The sequence below is a fragment of the Myxocyprinus asiaticus genome, chromosome 15, assembly GCF_019703515.2.
Source record: "Myxocyprinus asiaticus isolate MX2 ecotype Aquarium Trade chromosome 15, UBuf_Myxa_2, whole genome shotgun sequence".
In the NCBI taxonomy this organism is placed as follows: domain Eukaryota; kingdom Metazoa; phylum Chordata; class Actinopteri; order Cypriniformes; family Catostomidae; genus Myxocyprinus; species Myxocyprinus asiaticus.
Window position 1 is genome coordinate 32,620,580 of NC_059358.1, and position 16,334 is coordinate 32,636,913.

Consider the following 16,334-nt stretch of genomic DNA (forward strand, 5'->3'; position numbering starts at 1 on the left):
GTAGAGTTATAGTAAAATAGGACGTAAATTTTGACCTGTTTTTTTTGCCCACACTTGTCATATCGCTTCTGAAGACATGGATTAAACCACTGGAGTCTAATGGATTACTTTTAAATGCTTTGTGGAGCTTCAAAATTTTGGTACCCATACACTTGCATTGTATGGACCTACAGAGCTGAAATATTCTTTTAAAAATCTTTGTTTCTGTTCAGCAGAAGAAAAAAGTCATACATAGATGGGATGGAATGAGGGTGAGTAAATGATGAGAGAATGAATTCTGTGTGAACTATCACTTTAACACAGAAACTTTGTCTTTTGAAGAACATCTTTATATGTCACATCAAGTTAAGTTCACAATGCAATAAGCCTACATATTGTTTCAAACCAGCATTACAGAAAGTCATGCCTTAATGCCCCCAGTGAGCAAGCCAAAGGCGACTAGGGAAAAGGAAAAAAACCAAAAAAACAACAACTCTAAAAGATATTTAGGTAGTGGAAGGAGAAAAAGCCTGGAAAGAATCAGACTTAACTGTGGAAGCCCATCCTCTTTTAGTAAGGAGCACATTGTCATAAATGTACATATGCCTTCTATAGTAACATAGTATGTGTAATCCATGTGTGCACATAATAAAGCATTTATAAGCATTTATAAATCTTTGCTAATGTTAGTTAATAAAAATACAATTGTTCATTGTTAGTTCATGTTAGTTCATAGTGCATTAACTAATGTTAACAAATACAACTTTTGATTTTCAAAATGTATTAGTATATGTTGAAATTAAAATGAACTAAGATTCATAAATGCTTAATAAGTATTGTTCATTGTTAGTTCAGGTTGTTAACTAATGTTAACAAATGGAATCTCATTGTAAAGTGTTACCACAACATGTTATGTTATACAAATATACAAAATAGAGCATGCAAAAAAACAAAACAAAAAAAAAACATTTTGATGTTAAGAAATTGGTTGACGGTTAAAGGTAATTGTACACTTGTATTTGACTGTAATCTGTCTCTTTTTTTACCCCCAAACTGTGTAGTTTTGGAAGTGTGTTCCACTGCATGAGCACTAGTGATGAAAAGCCAAACCCTTTGTAAATCTGACTTTCAGTTCAGCGTTTTACAGATCTGGCAACCCAAGTATACAGCCAGTGGATCAGACTCCAGTTGAGATTGGCATTTGTACAGTTGGATGTTTATCTCCAGGACCACACTGAACATGTGTGCTGAAAGGTAACATGATTAACTCTGCATTCATGAAAGTTAAATTATATACAGTAATTCCAGTTTCCATGAATATTGCCAATCATGCTTCCAAAGAACTGAGACATATGTTGCAACACGTGGTTGATAGAACCTAAAACTGGTCTTTTGTTGAACACTGAATGTGTAATTCCTCTCTGATTTATTACAGTAATTGGTTATTTTCAAATCGTGTATTGATTCGTATCCTTTCTTTGACGCTAGAGACATAATACCCAAAAGCAATCTGTATGTGTGCCCTTGTCTGACATCACTGTACTTAAGCACATCCAGAAAGAACAAAGTGTTCAGACAATCCTGAGTAGGAAGGATGCTTTGTTCCATGCCCCTTCAGGGATGAAAAATAGTATTGTAACATCATAATAATGTATTCTTTTAAACAATGATTTAATATAATCTTCCTTATATTAAACTGATATAGGAAATAATTCCAAAGCTTTCCAATCAGGAAGAATTAATTAGATTGATGAGACCACAAAGATAAACAACAAGCCGAAAATTGTACAAAATTACGAAGGAGAGAATTTCTTAGCAAAAAAAAAAAAAAAAAAAAAAATTAAACAACAAAGCCAGATGTCCTAAAGTTTAAAAAGCTAATAAAAATTACAGTGCGTGGTAACATTATAAATGGGTGTTTAAAACTGCACAAGATGGTTAATAAGGCCTCCTTTGAATCTAAGCCAGTCACAGCACGAGCATAACCATCTCCATGCGTGTTTCTTTTCACGCTTATATGATGAGACACTTTTTTCCCATTTACATTGGAACGTGTAAGCTGTCAACATTTACATCGGTTCATCTGAGTGGCCAACTTCTCTGTATGAAAACAGAATGAGAACCCTAACAATGCTTCCAGTGTGAAAAAATAGAAACATTCTGCCATCTAGTGGTTGATTTGTTCAATGACATGAAAATAAATGAAGCTGACTTTAGGGTGACCTAACCCAGACTTAATTTAGTTAATTAAATTTAATTTAATTAAACTTAATTTAATTCAACTCATCCAATCACTTCATAAATGTGAGCAATACATGTGGACCATACCATAATAACCACATATGTTATCAGTCATCAACATACAGTATGCGAATGCGAAATATTACTGAACATATGGTTACCAATCTCTCTCTCTCTCTCTCTCTCTCTCTCTCTCTCTCTCTCTCTCTCTCTCTCTCTCTCTCTCTCTGTTTCCGTGCCTGGAGAGCATTTTCCATTGATCAATCTCATTTTTTTTTCTTTTGACACGTGCAAGAAAAAGGGAAAAGGGCATCTTACTACTCATTTCAAGCGAAATTAATTATTATTATTTATTATTATTCCTTTTTTTCACTTACACATTACCACTTGCTGTTATACTTTGTACAAGTGCTGCATATGTCATATCCAGTTGCCAGTTTTAAAGCACTAATTCTGAAACTTACTTATCATGGTGTTTTTGATCCATATCATGAAACAGTGTTTTATTTAAATTATTTCTGTTCAAATATAGGTTTGAGTGCTGCAATGACACGAACCCGAGTAAAGCATCACACAAAGGGAGAGTCAGATTGAGCGGATGCAGAGGGAGAGAGGATGATGCATCTCTCTCGCATCATCACGCAGCTCTCACTGAAGTTTGTTCCTGCCTGCTGGTGAGCGCGCGTGGAGCAGAGCACGAGGAAAGCACCCACGCAAGTCCACTTTCACGCGCCGCTAAGCGTTTTAATGCGACGCAGCCTCAAACAGCATTTGATCGGAGTTGTGCTTTAAAAATGAATGGAGGTAAAACAATTTAGTGGAATGAAACTGACATGGAGTATAAACCACTTTCAGCCGGACTATAATGTGATGACAGTTGTGCACGAGCCGGTGAGTGTTTTGATTTTGGTTCTTGAAACTTAAAATTTGACTTCAAATGGTGTAATGTCAGTGCTTTTCATGTAGGAACACATACATTTGCCATGTGGGCTAATTTAGTTCTGAAAATCTGATGTAGTTCATTATAACACAAAACTAACTCAGATGTGTCTATGATTATCGACTGGCCTATATAAAAGGTCTGATATCACGAACATTAAATACACAAAACAGTATTTGACTATGACTAACTCAAAATGTAGCCAAATCTAAAACACTTGTGTGATATTAAATAGTAGGCTACAAAAATATACAATTAATATCGACACTTTTTTAGTTTAGATTCCATAATGGTCTTTATTAGATCACAAAGATAAATGGTTTATGTGAATATCGATAAAATTTGTTAAAAATCAGCTGTTACTAAGTTGACCTGTGACCAGGTCAAGGTGACACATGGCATTTCAATCAGGCCTCATGCACAGCAACTAATGTCAGAGCAAAACAACAAGACTTGATAACACTTTATAACAACTAACATACACCGATCAGCCACAACATTAAAACCACCTGCCTAATATTGTGTAGGTTCCCCCCGTGCTGCCAAAACAGCACCAGAATAGGATTCTGAGATTATATTCTTCTCACCACAGTTGTACAGAGCGGTTATCTGAGTTACCGTAGACTTTGTCAGTTCGAACCGGTCTGGCCATTCTCTGTTGACCTCTCTCATCAACAAGGCATTTCCATCCACAGAACTGCCGCTCACTGGATCTTTTTTGTTTTTGGCACCATTCGGAGTAAATTCTAGAGACTGTTGTGCATGAAAATCCCAGAAGATCAGCAGTTACAGAACCAACAATCATCCATACGATTATCTAATCAGCCAATCATGTGGCAACAGTGCATAAAATCATGCAGATAGGGGTCAGGAGTTTCAGTTAATGTTCACATCAACCATCAGAATGGGGAATGACATGATTGTTGGTGCCAGACAGCTGGTTTGAATTGACAAAGTCTACGGTAACTCAGATAACCGCTCTGTACAATTGTAGTGAGAAGAATATAATCTCAGAAAGCTATTCTGAGATGCGGGTTGGCGCTGTTTTTGCAGCACGAGGGGGATCTACACAATATTAGACATATAGGTGGTTTTAATGTTGTGGTTGATCGGCGTATAGGCCTAAGTGATATAACTATAATATAATACATTACTAACAAACAAACAAAATATGTGTGATAGTTTAGAAGCAGGCACTGAAAATGTTTCATCAGCAAGTCATGAACAAACATTATTCAAATATGAATATGAAAATGTATGATTCAAACTTTCATGACAGTTCTAACCATTTGAATATATTTTAAGTAATATATTTAACATTAGGGCTATACATTGTAATAATGTTTGTTGATTATATAATTGAAAGTTATTAAAATGTGTTACCCAAGGCATATACCGGTACATATAACAATGGCTAATTTTTATACATGAATAGCTGAAGAGAGTGCAGATTTTTGGTTAACAGTGGTCTTTGAATTTAATCCTGCATTAATGTCATAGTCTCACTGCAAAATTGTTAACCTACAAATTGTGTTTCAAGTGGTGACATCTAAATTAACTGTTTTGATTCAAGCCTATATATTGTTTATAATTTTAAACACAGAATAAACCTGAATACAAAAACTAATTTTAAGGGTTTGATCAGTTAGAAATAGCTACATTTGCAGGTTACCATTTTACAGTGTGTAGCATTACATTACAGTACAGACATTTCAATGTCTATCAGTGGTGGGTTAAAAAAATTAACAACCCAAAGCAGGTTATTGTTTTAAGACAGCTACCTTAAGTTCTTAGCAAACCACAAGGAGAGGCGATTGTATGCTAAATTGGTATTTTTTTGTGATAAGATCGATGTAACAGTCCTCCTTTCGAGTCACCGCAAAGAGGATTTTCGTTTAATTTCTTTTTCTTTCAACTAGTGCTGTTTGGAGTATTACTATTTTGTAGTTAAGTGAGATTATCCTTGGGGTCATTAGTTCAGTTCTTTTTTCACGAGGAGAGTGAATAGGTTGATTTAATGCAGTTATTTCTGTATAAATGACACTACAGCAACATCATGATCACTTTCTCTAGGAATATCAGTGTTTAAGTGAATGTAGTGATGTGCAAATGAACAGTTAATCTTAAACTGAAGGACTGTCTTTTTATTTTTCATCCTCCATGTAATGGATTGGAGAGAGAGAGAGAGAGAGGGGGGGGGGTCTTGAGAGAGAGAGAGAGAGAGAGATCCCATTAAATCTAAAGGGTTACATTTTTCATTATGTACCAATTTAACTTTGGATGCATCATTGGAAAGTGAATCTTTCATATGTGTCTGATAAACTACATTTTATTTATTTTTCTTGAGTGCAGAGGTTGAAAGGGGGAAAGACTGGGGGAGAGAAAAGGGAGACATAACAATGAGATAAAAAGATTTATGCATTATTCCAGTCCAGTGATTAATCTTCAAGAAAGAGAGAGAGAGGCAGTGCTGTAGGAGGTATAGAGAAAATGGAGTCAGAAATGATGGATATTTGAAAAGAGATATTTCCATTAAAACATGCTTGAGGAGACTCAGCAAATTATCTCAGATGTCTGGACTGTGGAAAGATATTATCCACTCCAAATATCATCAAACAAATTTACATACTAGAGGGTAGTTGCCATAAAATACTGTGGGAAAAGTTGATGGCCTGTGTTGTAACCTGTTGCACTGAAAAAGATGTTAACCTTAAAAATGTGCTTCATGTCACATCTAAATTAACTGGTTTGATTTAAGTCCAAAATGTTATTTAACATAACTGAATGTTATTTAACAACATGAATACATTAGGTTACACCAACAAAACAAAATCTTTAAGGGTACATTGATGAAAAAGAAATAGCTCCTTAAAGTAGCTAACAATTGCAGGTTGTCACTTTTTGCTGTGTACTGTAATCTTAAACTATTTTAAACAGCATTTTGCTTATTACTTTATAGTGATTAGAAATGGTTGGAAAACTGCACAGCACCTTAAATATACACTTTCCCTTACAAGCATTTAAAAAAAAACATAAACCCCCCCCCCCCCCCCCAAGATGAACCCAAGTGCAGTTGAATTTACAACTGTGGAAACCAAAAAAAAGAAACCTGACTACAAACGTGAAACATAAACATGAACTTGAATATAAACTTGACTTAACATAAACCAAACTAAACTTGGCTTGGCTTGGTTAGAACAAAAATTACAAAAAAGTTACATAAAAAATACCTGATGAGAGGCAATGGCAAACATGAGGGCTTAAATACACAGACATGGGTAACAAGACAACCAATGAACAGACAGAACTATAAACAATATAACAAGACTAATAAACTTAAACTAATGACAAACTAGAACTGATAACAAAGTAATCAAACAATGAACCAATGAAAACAAGACACATGAACAGGGGAAAACACATGACAAGATCACATGAGGGAACAGGAAATCACATGACAGCAACTAAACTTGAAATTAAAAGACATGAATAAACATGAACAAAACACATAAACGTGACATATCCCCCCTCTCTAGGGGTGGCTCCCGACGCCCCAAAACATCATTGCAAAGTTAATAGGGAGCTGGGCAAGAGGGGGGTGGTTGGGTCCTTGAAACGTGGCCTGGCAAGATATGGCATGGGCATGGCCTGGCGAGACAGGGCATGGAACATGGGAACAGGGCAAAGTCAATGGAAAGTTGGGGCCCTGAGAGGCTTGAGGGGCGGAGCAGATGGGGATGAGGACCAAGGCAGAGCCGCAGGGATGGAGGTCCCCGGTGGAGCAGAGGCGGGCCTGGACCGTGGAGCAGAGGCTTGCTTGTGACATGGCATGGAGCAGTCTGGGGCTTGGCTGAGACATGGCATGGAGCAGACTGAGGCTTGGCTATGACATGGCATGGAGCAGACTGAAGCTTGGCTGTGACATGGCATGGAGCAGACTGAAGCTTGGCTGTGACATGGCATGGAGCAGTCTGGGGCTTGGCTGAGACATGGCATGGAGCAGACTGAGGCTTGGCTATGACATGGCATGGAGCAGACTGAAGCTTGGCTGTGACATGGCATGGAGCAGACTGAAGCTTGGCTGTGACATGGCATGGAGCAGACTGAAGCTTGGCTGTGACATGGCATGGAGCAGACTGAAGCTTGGCTGTGACATGGCATGGAGCAGACTGAGGCTTGGCTATGACATGGCATGGAGCAGACTGAAGCTTGGCTGTGACATGGCATGGAGCAGACTGAAGCTTGGCTGAGACATGGCATGGAGCAGACTGAGGCTTGGCTATGACATGGCATGGAGCAGACTGAAGCTTGGCTGTGACATGGCATGGAGCAGACTGAAGCTTGGCTGTGACATGGCATGGAGCAGACTGAAGCTTGGCTGTGACATGGCATGGAGCAGTCTGGGGCTTGGCTGAGACATGGCATGGAGCAGGCTGAGGTTCGGCTGTGACATGACATGGAGCAGGCTGAGGCGTGGCTGTGACATGGCATGGAGCAGTCTGGGGCTTGGCTGAAACATGGCATGGAGCAGGCTGAGGTTCGGCTGTGACATGGCATGGAGCAGGCTGAGGTTTAGCCGTGACATGGCATGGAGCAGGCTGAGGCGTGGCTGTGACATGGCATGGAGCAGGCTGAGGCGTGGCTATGACATGGCATGGAGCAGGCTGAGGCGTAACATGTCATGGGGCAGACTCAGGCGTGGCTGTGGCTGTGACGTGGCCTGGAGCTGACTCTGGCGTGGCGGTGACGTGGCCTGGAGCTGACTCTGGCGTGGGGGTGACGTGGCCTGGAGCTGACTCTGGCATGGCTGTGACGTGGCTGTGACGTGGCCTGGAGCTGACTCTGCTGTGGCTGTGACATGGCCTGGAGCTGACTCTGCTGTGGCTGTGACGTGGCCTGGAGCTGACTCTGCCATGGCTGTGACATGGCCTGGAGCTGACTCCAGGCGTGGAACTCTGGCTTGGCGGCCATGACGTGGGGCAAAGTCGTGGATGGCGGCGCTGTGGTAGACTCGAGGAGCAAAGCCGTAGAAGGAAGAGCCATGGTAGGCTCGAGATTAAGAGTCCTGGATGATTGGGAAAAGACCTCAGTGGTCGTGAACATGAACAGAGTCTTGGGAGCAACCTCTGTGGTTGTAAACATGGGCAGAGACTCGGAGACGACCTCTGTGGTTGTGAACATGGGCAGAGACTTGGAAACGACCTCCGTGGTTGTGTACATGGGCAGAGACTTGGAAAAGACCTCCGTGGTTGGGTACATGGGCAGAGACTTGGAAACAAAAGCCTTTCTCCTCCTCTGGGAGGCCGAAGTTGCAGGCTCTGGGATGGACGAGGCTGGCGGTGCAGGGTCTGAGATGGACTAGGCTGGCGGTGCAGGCTCTGGGATGGACAAGTCTGGCAACGCAGGCTCTGGGATGGACGAGGGTGGCAACGCAGGCTCTGGGACGGACATTGTGAATAAATCCAATTTAGCAGAGTAGCAAACAGCAGGGGAGTAATATCCAGAGTTCCAGACAGGGTATAGACACGATGAACAGATAACTCACAACAGTCTTATGATACTTGCAGGCAATAATGAAGACACGGGTATGTTTGACATAGTAGAAAGGTCTGGAGTCTCAGAGATACTATTGATGAGAACAGACAAAGAATGTGTGTGAAAGCTGGGTATATATGCAGTCCTTGATTAGCCACTAATGATATGCAGGTGTGTGTAATCAGAACTCAGGGGAGAGTGAGCCTGTGACTGCAGTGAGGAAGAAAGAGAGGCAAAAGGTGCACGATTGAGATATATTACTATATATTACTATTATAATATATTATTATTATTATCATTTGTTTACAAAATGATATCTTACAACTAAATTGAACAAAAAAGAGATCTGAATCCTTTAATTTCCAGATACAAGTTGGAAATTTTTTTCTTCAAGTTTCCTACTGATGACTTATACTGGAATTACTGTTAATTTTGCTGCTACATTATCCAGTATACTAGTTAATAATAAAGTGTTTCTTAATAAGTTATACATTTATATTGAAATAATGTGTAGTTAGAGGTTTGTGTTTCTTTACATATTAAAGAGCACACCCAATTAGTTCCACACAGTAATGTAAAGATATTCTAAACTGATTATGCAAAAAAAAAACACTGGGATCAGATCGGCCGATATTGAGATTTCCGATATCGGAATCAGATCGGAAGAGAAAAAGTGGTATCGGTGCATCCCTAATTTAGATATAGCAAATCCCCACAAGGTGTCAGTGAATGTTTCTATTTCACTTGTAGAAGCCGCTTTCATACTGTAGAACGAAGCTGTTCTAACTGTAGAATCATCCAGTATAGTAAAATAATACAAAAAATAAAAATCACCATAGATTTGTCAATAACCATGGATAGTTTCAAAAAGGAACTATCGGCACTGATTAATCAGTAAAACTGATATATCAATCTACCTCTATTTTTTTATACATTCTCATTGGCAGAGAGAGGTCACATGTGCCAATCATTATTATCATTAAGGTACAACGGGGCTAAAGGCACTTGTAATGGACTCGATATGGAGATGAAGGTAGAATCCATATGCAAGACGTTTATTACAATCAGCAGACAAATCCAAGACACAAGGCAGAGACGTAATCGTTGAAGCAGGCAAAGTAGTCGTTACACAGGTAATCAGTCCAACCAGGCAAACAGAGCAAAACAGTAATCCAAAATCAGTAATCCAGTAAAGCAGGCACAATGGTCATAACAAGTAGGCAATAAAAAGGCAATGAGAATAACGCTTGGTAAGGCAGTGAAACTGGCAATACTTCGCAAAGTCATAATGGAAGAGCATGGCTATTTATATGGTTCAAACAGGAAGTAACCACAGAAGAAATGGTACAGTGTCAGTATTCGGGAGAGGGTTCCCTCTGGTGGTCGGCTGAAGGGATACCAGCCTCATTCGTTGGCCTCTGGTCCATAACCTTCCCAGTCTACCAGATACTGCATCTGGCCCCCTTGACGACGTGAGTCAATGATCTCTCTGACCATGTAAGCAGGTGATTCGTCTATCTCCAATGGAGTAGGAGGCTCAGGATCTGTGGTTCCGGGGCCAGATGTCGGGTGGACAGGTTTCAACAATGACACATGAAAGGAAGGAGAGATGCGATAGTTAGCAGGTAGCTCCAGTCGGTAAGTTACAGAATTAATTTGTCTTACAATTCTGAATGGACCAACATACCTGGGGCTGAGTTTCCTGCAGGGTAGCCGCAACTTAAGGTCTTGTGTAGATAGCCAGACTATCTGGCCAGGTTGATAGTCGGGGTGGGGACGCCTCCGTCGATCAGCTTGGATCTGTTGGGCCCAAATGGCCTGCTGCAATCTGACGTGCACACTATCCCACACTTGCTCTCTCCGCCTGATCCAATCATCCACCGCTGGCACCATAGAGGGTTCACCCGACCAAGGGAACATAGGAGGTTGGTAGCCCAACACACACTGGAAGGGAGTGAGTCCAGTAGATGAGTGCGTGAGGGAGTTCTGGGTGTATTCAGCCCATGGGAGGAAGTCGCTCCACCTCTGTTGTTCTCGACTGCAGTAAGACCTGAGGTATCTGCCGATTTCCTGGTTTAGTCTCTCCACCTGTCCATTTGCCTGAGGATGACAACCAGACGTGAGGCTGATGTTGATGTCCAGCTGTTTACAGAAAGCCTGCCAGACTCTGGAAGTGAACTGTGGTCCCCAGTCAGACAGTGTCTTCTGGCAGACCATAGATCCTGAAAACTTGGTGGAACAGAGCATTAGCGGTTTCCATGGCAGTGGGTAGACCTTTCATGCGGATTAGTCTGCATGACTTAGAGAAACAATCAGTGATAACAAAGATGGTGGTATACCTATTGGAGTTTGGTAGATCGGTGATGAATTCGACGGACAGGTGGGACCAGGGTCTCTGAGGGATAGGCAGTGGCTATAGCAGGCCGACTGGCAATTTTCTGGGGGTTTTAGACTTTGCACAAACTTGACATGCTTTAACGTATGCAGTGACATCATTAATGATTGAAGGCCACCAAAATGAGTTATGTACCAGGCTTATAGTTTTCTGGATGCCAGGGTGTCTAGTGCTGAGGGAGGTATGGATCCATTGGATTATTCTATGGTGTAGAGTGCGTGGTACATACTGTTTTGTTGGAGGGCATTCAGGTGGTGCAGGGTCTGCTTGTTGGGCTCTTTGGATCTCTTCCATGATGTCCCAGCTTATGGGTGCAATGATGACACAAGGTGGGAGTATAGATTCATTTTGACGTGTGTTGTGAAGGGGATCATGATGACGGGAGAGAGCATCAGCTTTGCAGTTCTTACTGCCAGGGCGGTAGGTGACTGTGAATTGGAACCTTGTGAAGAAGAGTGACCATCGGGCTTGTCGTGGATTAAGACGTTTTGCTCCCTTGATGTAATCGAGGTTCTTATGGTCGGTGATTACTTGGAATGGATGGACAGAACCTTCAAGCCAGTGGCACCACTCTTCTAGCGCAGCCATCATGGAGAGTAGTTCTTTGTTTCCAACATCATAGTTCCTTTCAGCTGAGTTCAGTTTACGGGAAAAGAAAGCACAAGGATAAAGTTTTCCAGGGTTACTGTGGCATTGAGAGAGAACCGCCCCTATGCCGTAGTCTAAGGCATCCACTTCCACAATGAACGGTTGGTTAGGATCTGGGTGCTTGAGAATGTGGGCGGTCGTGAAACTTGTCTTGAGGGTGTCGAAGGCTTTTTTGAGCAGAGTCACTCCATGGTAGCTTGGATGGTTTTCCTTTGAGCAAAGACGTTAAGGGGGCAGAGATGAGACTGTAGTTGTGGATAAACCTCCTGTAGAAGTTTGCAAAACCCAGGAAACGTTGTAGCTCCTTAACAGTGTTGGGTCTTGGCCACTCCGTGACTGCCTTGATCTTGGAGTCATCCATCTCAACACCTCTATGGCTAATGATATACCCTAAGAACATTGTATGGGTAACATGGAACTCACATTTCTCTGCTTCCACGTAGAGTTGGTGTTTCCGCAGGCGGGAGAGAACCATTTTAAAGTCTTTGTGTTGTGCTTTATCTTGAGAGTAAATTAGTATATTGTCAATGTAGGCGATGACACATCTGTTGAGGAGGTCTCTGAAGATCTCATTGATGAATGACTGGAACACAGCTGGTGCGTTGACCAGGCCATAAGGCATCACCTGGTATTCATAGTGCCCCCTAGTGGTGATAAATGCGGTTTTCCACTCGTCTCCCTCTCTGATACGAATCAGGTTGTATGCACTTCTCAGATCCAGTTTTGTGTAGATGTGTGCTTCACGTAGTTGTTCCAGGCAGACAGAACAAGAGGGAGTGGGTACCTGTACTTGATTGTAACTGTATCCAATCCACGGTAGTCAATGCATGGACGGAGCCCTCTATCTTTCTTCTCAACGAAGAAGAAGCCTGCTGCAGCTGGTGAGGTGGAAGGACGAATGAACCCCGAAGCTAAAGCCTCTTCGACATAAGTCTCCATGGCCATGGTTTCAGGTCTTGACAATGGTTAGGCTTTGTTCCTAGGAGGTGCCATATTAGGTAGTAACTCAACAGCGCAGTCCCATGGACGATGAGGGGGTAATTGTGTAGCCTTGATTTTGCTGAATACCTCTGAGAATTCAGAATATTCCCTCGGGACCTGGATCTGAGCTTGGTTCTCAGGACTTTTGACGCTGGTAGTCCAACATGGCATGGTGACTATGACATGAAGACAATTAGACTGACAATAATCTGACCATTGTTTTAACTCACCCTGGTTCCAGAAGATGATGGGATCATGGATAGCCAGCCATGGATGACCCAGGATGAGAGGATACTTGGGTGAGTTGATGATATTAAGAGATGTGATCTCTGTATGAAACAATCCAATCCGTAGTGTCACTGGAACTGTTTGGTGAGTGATGCCTGTGCCTATAAGTGCATTATTCACAGCAGTAATGTTAATGGTGGGTATACAAGGTACTGTAGGGATATGGAGTTCCCGTACTAGACCTTGGTGAATTAAATTCGCCAAGAGTCGACGAGTGCAGAAACACATTTCAGTGTATCACCAAAGGAGAGCTCAATGGGAAAAGTGAAACTGTGTTGTGTGGGAGATGAAATATTCATGGTATTCACAATAGTCCTGGACTCTTGATATTTCTTGCCTTTGTGAGGGCATGTGGAGTTTCGATGATTCCTTTCACCACATTAATAACACAGTCGCTCCTTATGACGACGATCGTGTTCTTCATCAGAATCTCTGGTATAGGTGATCTGCATTGGTTCAGGAGCTTCGGGGCATGCCTGGACTTGACTATGGACTGATGGTTGTGACTTGGAGCTTATCCTTGTGCGTGGTGAATTACGCAGTAAATTATCAATCCTTACTGCCAATGAAATGAATTCAGTGAGTGTTGAATCCTCAACCTTACATGCGAGTTCAGCCTGCAGATTGTAGTTCAGTCCCTCTCTGAACACAGTCTTGATTGCAATCTCATTACATCCACTTTGGGCTGCTAATGTCCTGAAGTGTATGGCAAAGTCAGCTGCAGAACGTGAACACTGGCGTACATGAAGCAGCTGAACAGAGACATCTTTACCTCCCTCTGTGTATTCAAACACTTCATGGATCTGGGAAGCGTAGTAATCAAATGACATTTGAAGCCGATTATCACTCTCCCAAACAGCTGAGGCCCAGTCTAGTGCTTTACCGGTAAGTAATGTCATCATAAATGCACATTTCTTGGACTCCTGACTGAATGACTCTTGTTGATTGGAGAAATATACTTTACATTGACGTAAAAATCCCTTACATTTCTCTGGCGAGCCATCAAACTTATCAGGAAGAGCGAATCTTACCGGTGTAGCTTGTGGAGATGGAAGAGAACGGAGATAGCCGGTGAGGTTCTCATTTTCAGCTCTTAGGTAGTTCACAAAATGTATCGAGGTCAAATTTTTTTCTTTTTTTAAAATTGAAAATTGATGGAGCACCATAAATTGTGTGAAAAGAAATAACAGAAATTTAAATTTAGTTTTTTTTTAAAAAGGTGAAAATAAATTTGAGACACCAAGATGCTTTTTTGAGTGACAATCAAAAGATGATGTTTACTCAAAATAACTACTTCAGAAAAAGTCAACCATTTCCTGTTCATTTCAAACACATTTGGCATTTTATTACATCTAAAGTATTCTATAAACAAACTTTCTCTATTATGCTTGGATGAGTCAATGTGAGCCCACTTTGAAAATTTTTCATTACAAATCAATTTGCCCCACGTAAAAAAAAAACAAAAACCTGTGTTTAATAGGGGTCTTTAGCCCCTGCAACGGGGGCTTTTTACCCCAAAAACTGTCCTCACACTTACTGGACAGTTATTGGAAAATGTTTCCTTAATGACCTTAAACAAAACTGAAAATGATAAATGAGTATTTCATCTCAAAAGAAATATGTTAATTTCAGGGATTTTCATTAGCTACATAAATTTACAACATTTAAAAAAAAATTATATCAAATTGCCTTAAAATCAACCTATAGACACCACATGTGAAGATCTCATGGATCAGGACAATTTTGCAGTGTATAGTGACAAACAGGTGTTTAGGAAGGTGCTGTGGTAGTTTTGTTGCTATTTAGTGTTTTTGGAGAAAATAAAATCAATGGAGCCTTTAGCCCTGTTGTATCCTATATGTTGCTTAATCTTTACATGTGCCAAGTTCTGCCAACCATACTTAAGTCAAGTTATGTATACCATAGACAGATGCTTTAGATCTGTCTACTCTGACACTGTCACAAATGATGCACTTTATGTGGACTTAATGTGGTCTTGTAGACTTCACAAGACCGTATATGGTGTCCCATTTGTCATTTTATGATTCAGAAGAATGCTCATGAGTTTTTCCTTTGCAGTCGGGGTATTCCCTCGATATCACCTTTTGCAAAGCCCGCACTAGGGTGGACTTCACCATGGACCACTACCCAACATTATTGAGCTTATAACCCATAACTGGTCAAAGAGTCATTATAGTGTCCTATAGAAATGGACAGGATCAGGGTGAATAGAACAAGTTCTATAAGTGCATACTATCTAATGTCTGTAAATGCTGGCTCATCAATGGTACTGCAACAACAGGTAATTTCAAACAAATAAGGCACTCCCACGCATGTTTAGGTAACACAACACTTTATTAGCTCTTGAGGTTGAAGTGTTGCTGTCTCAGCAGTGAGAAACCAGTGATTCATAAGAGTATGGGGCTGAGTGTGATATTATTTTCAGGATTTTGGCTGGAGACAGCACATGTCACAATCTGAAGAAAAACAGGCATACAGATTGATAAAAGAAGGTTACTAGACCAACGTCTCTTTAAGTAGTGTAGGTTGATTCCCCTGAAAAGTGTAAACAACACCATAGCTAAGTTCAGTATATACAGTAGTAAGAGTAGAGTATATGCTGTTCCGAACAAAGCTTGTGGCTCTGTTTGTTTGACTAGTTCAACATAGTTGTATCGGTTCAACCAAGTTTGCCACTGTGTGTTTGGCTGACCAACGACAGAAAGGGGCGTTGCTCGGGAAACCTGTTGTAAAACAGTTGTAATTTTTTGCACAATTATGTTTGGTAATGCTAGTGGTGCAGAAATTACACACTTCAGCTTTAGGTGAAATCCCTGTTAAATAGGACATAACTTTTGTCTTTCTGCTTCACACACATTTGTGGGGGATTGTACTGAAGTCTATTTTGGAGAGATGCAGTGATGTTATCTGTTGTTAATACTTTGTAATTTCTGCACTCAGATTAACATGAGTTAGTTTTAAGGACTGAGGAGGAAGGCTGATTCACAATATTCTCATCTCATGCCTCTGGCATACCTAGAGATATAGGAGACAGAATACCAGACAATAAAAGGGAGAGAGAGTACTAAAGATATATGGGGAGAATGAGCCAATTGAGAGCTCGGCCATGTAAATGCATGGACATGAAGACACACTTTGTGGCCCCATTTTGTGGCATAGGGGAATCGATGACACTATGGATTGGTTGTGCAGTATGTGGGCTGTTGTATTATTGCCTGAATTCTGCTGCTGGTGGCATAGCATACACTTCCACCACTGTACATAGACTACAGTATATGCAAGCAGTCACTGGGATCGTTAGCTTAC

At 41.1% G+C, this 16,334-nt stretch overlaps 1 protein-coding gene across 2 annotated transcripts in view; it reads left to right on the forward strand.

Moving 5' to 3' along the window:
• Positions 1-2,928: 2,928 nt before the first annotated feature.
• The window catches only part of LOC127452588 (inward rectifier potassium channel 2-like), a 30,136-nt gene continuing 16,730 nt past the window's right edge, over positions 2,929-16,334 (forward strand). For both annotated transcript variants that reach the window (XM_051718169.1, XM_051718170.1), the window contains exon 1: positions 2,929-3,111. The gene's annotated coding sequence lies outside the window, so the exon portion shown is untranslated. The remainder of the gene's footprint in view (positions 3,112-16,334) is intronic.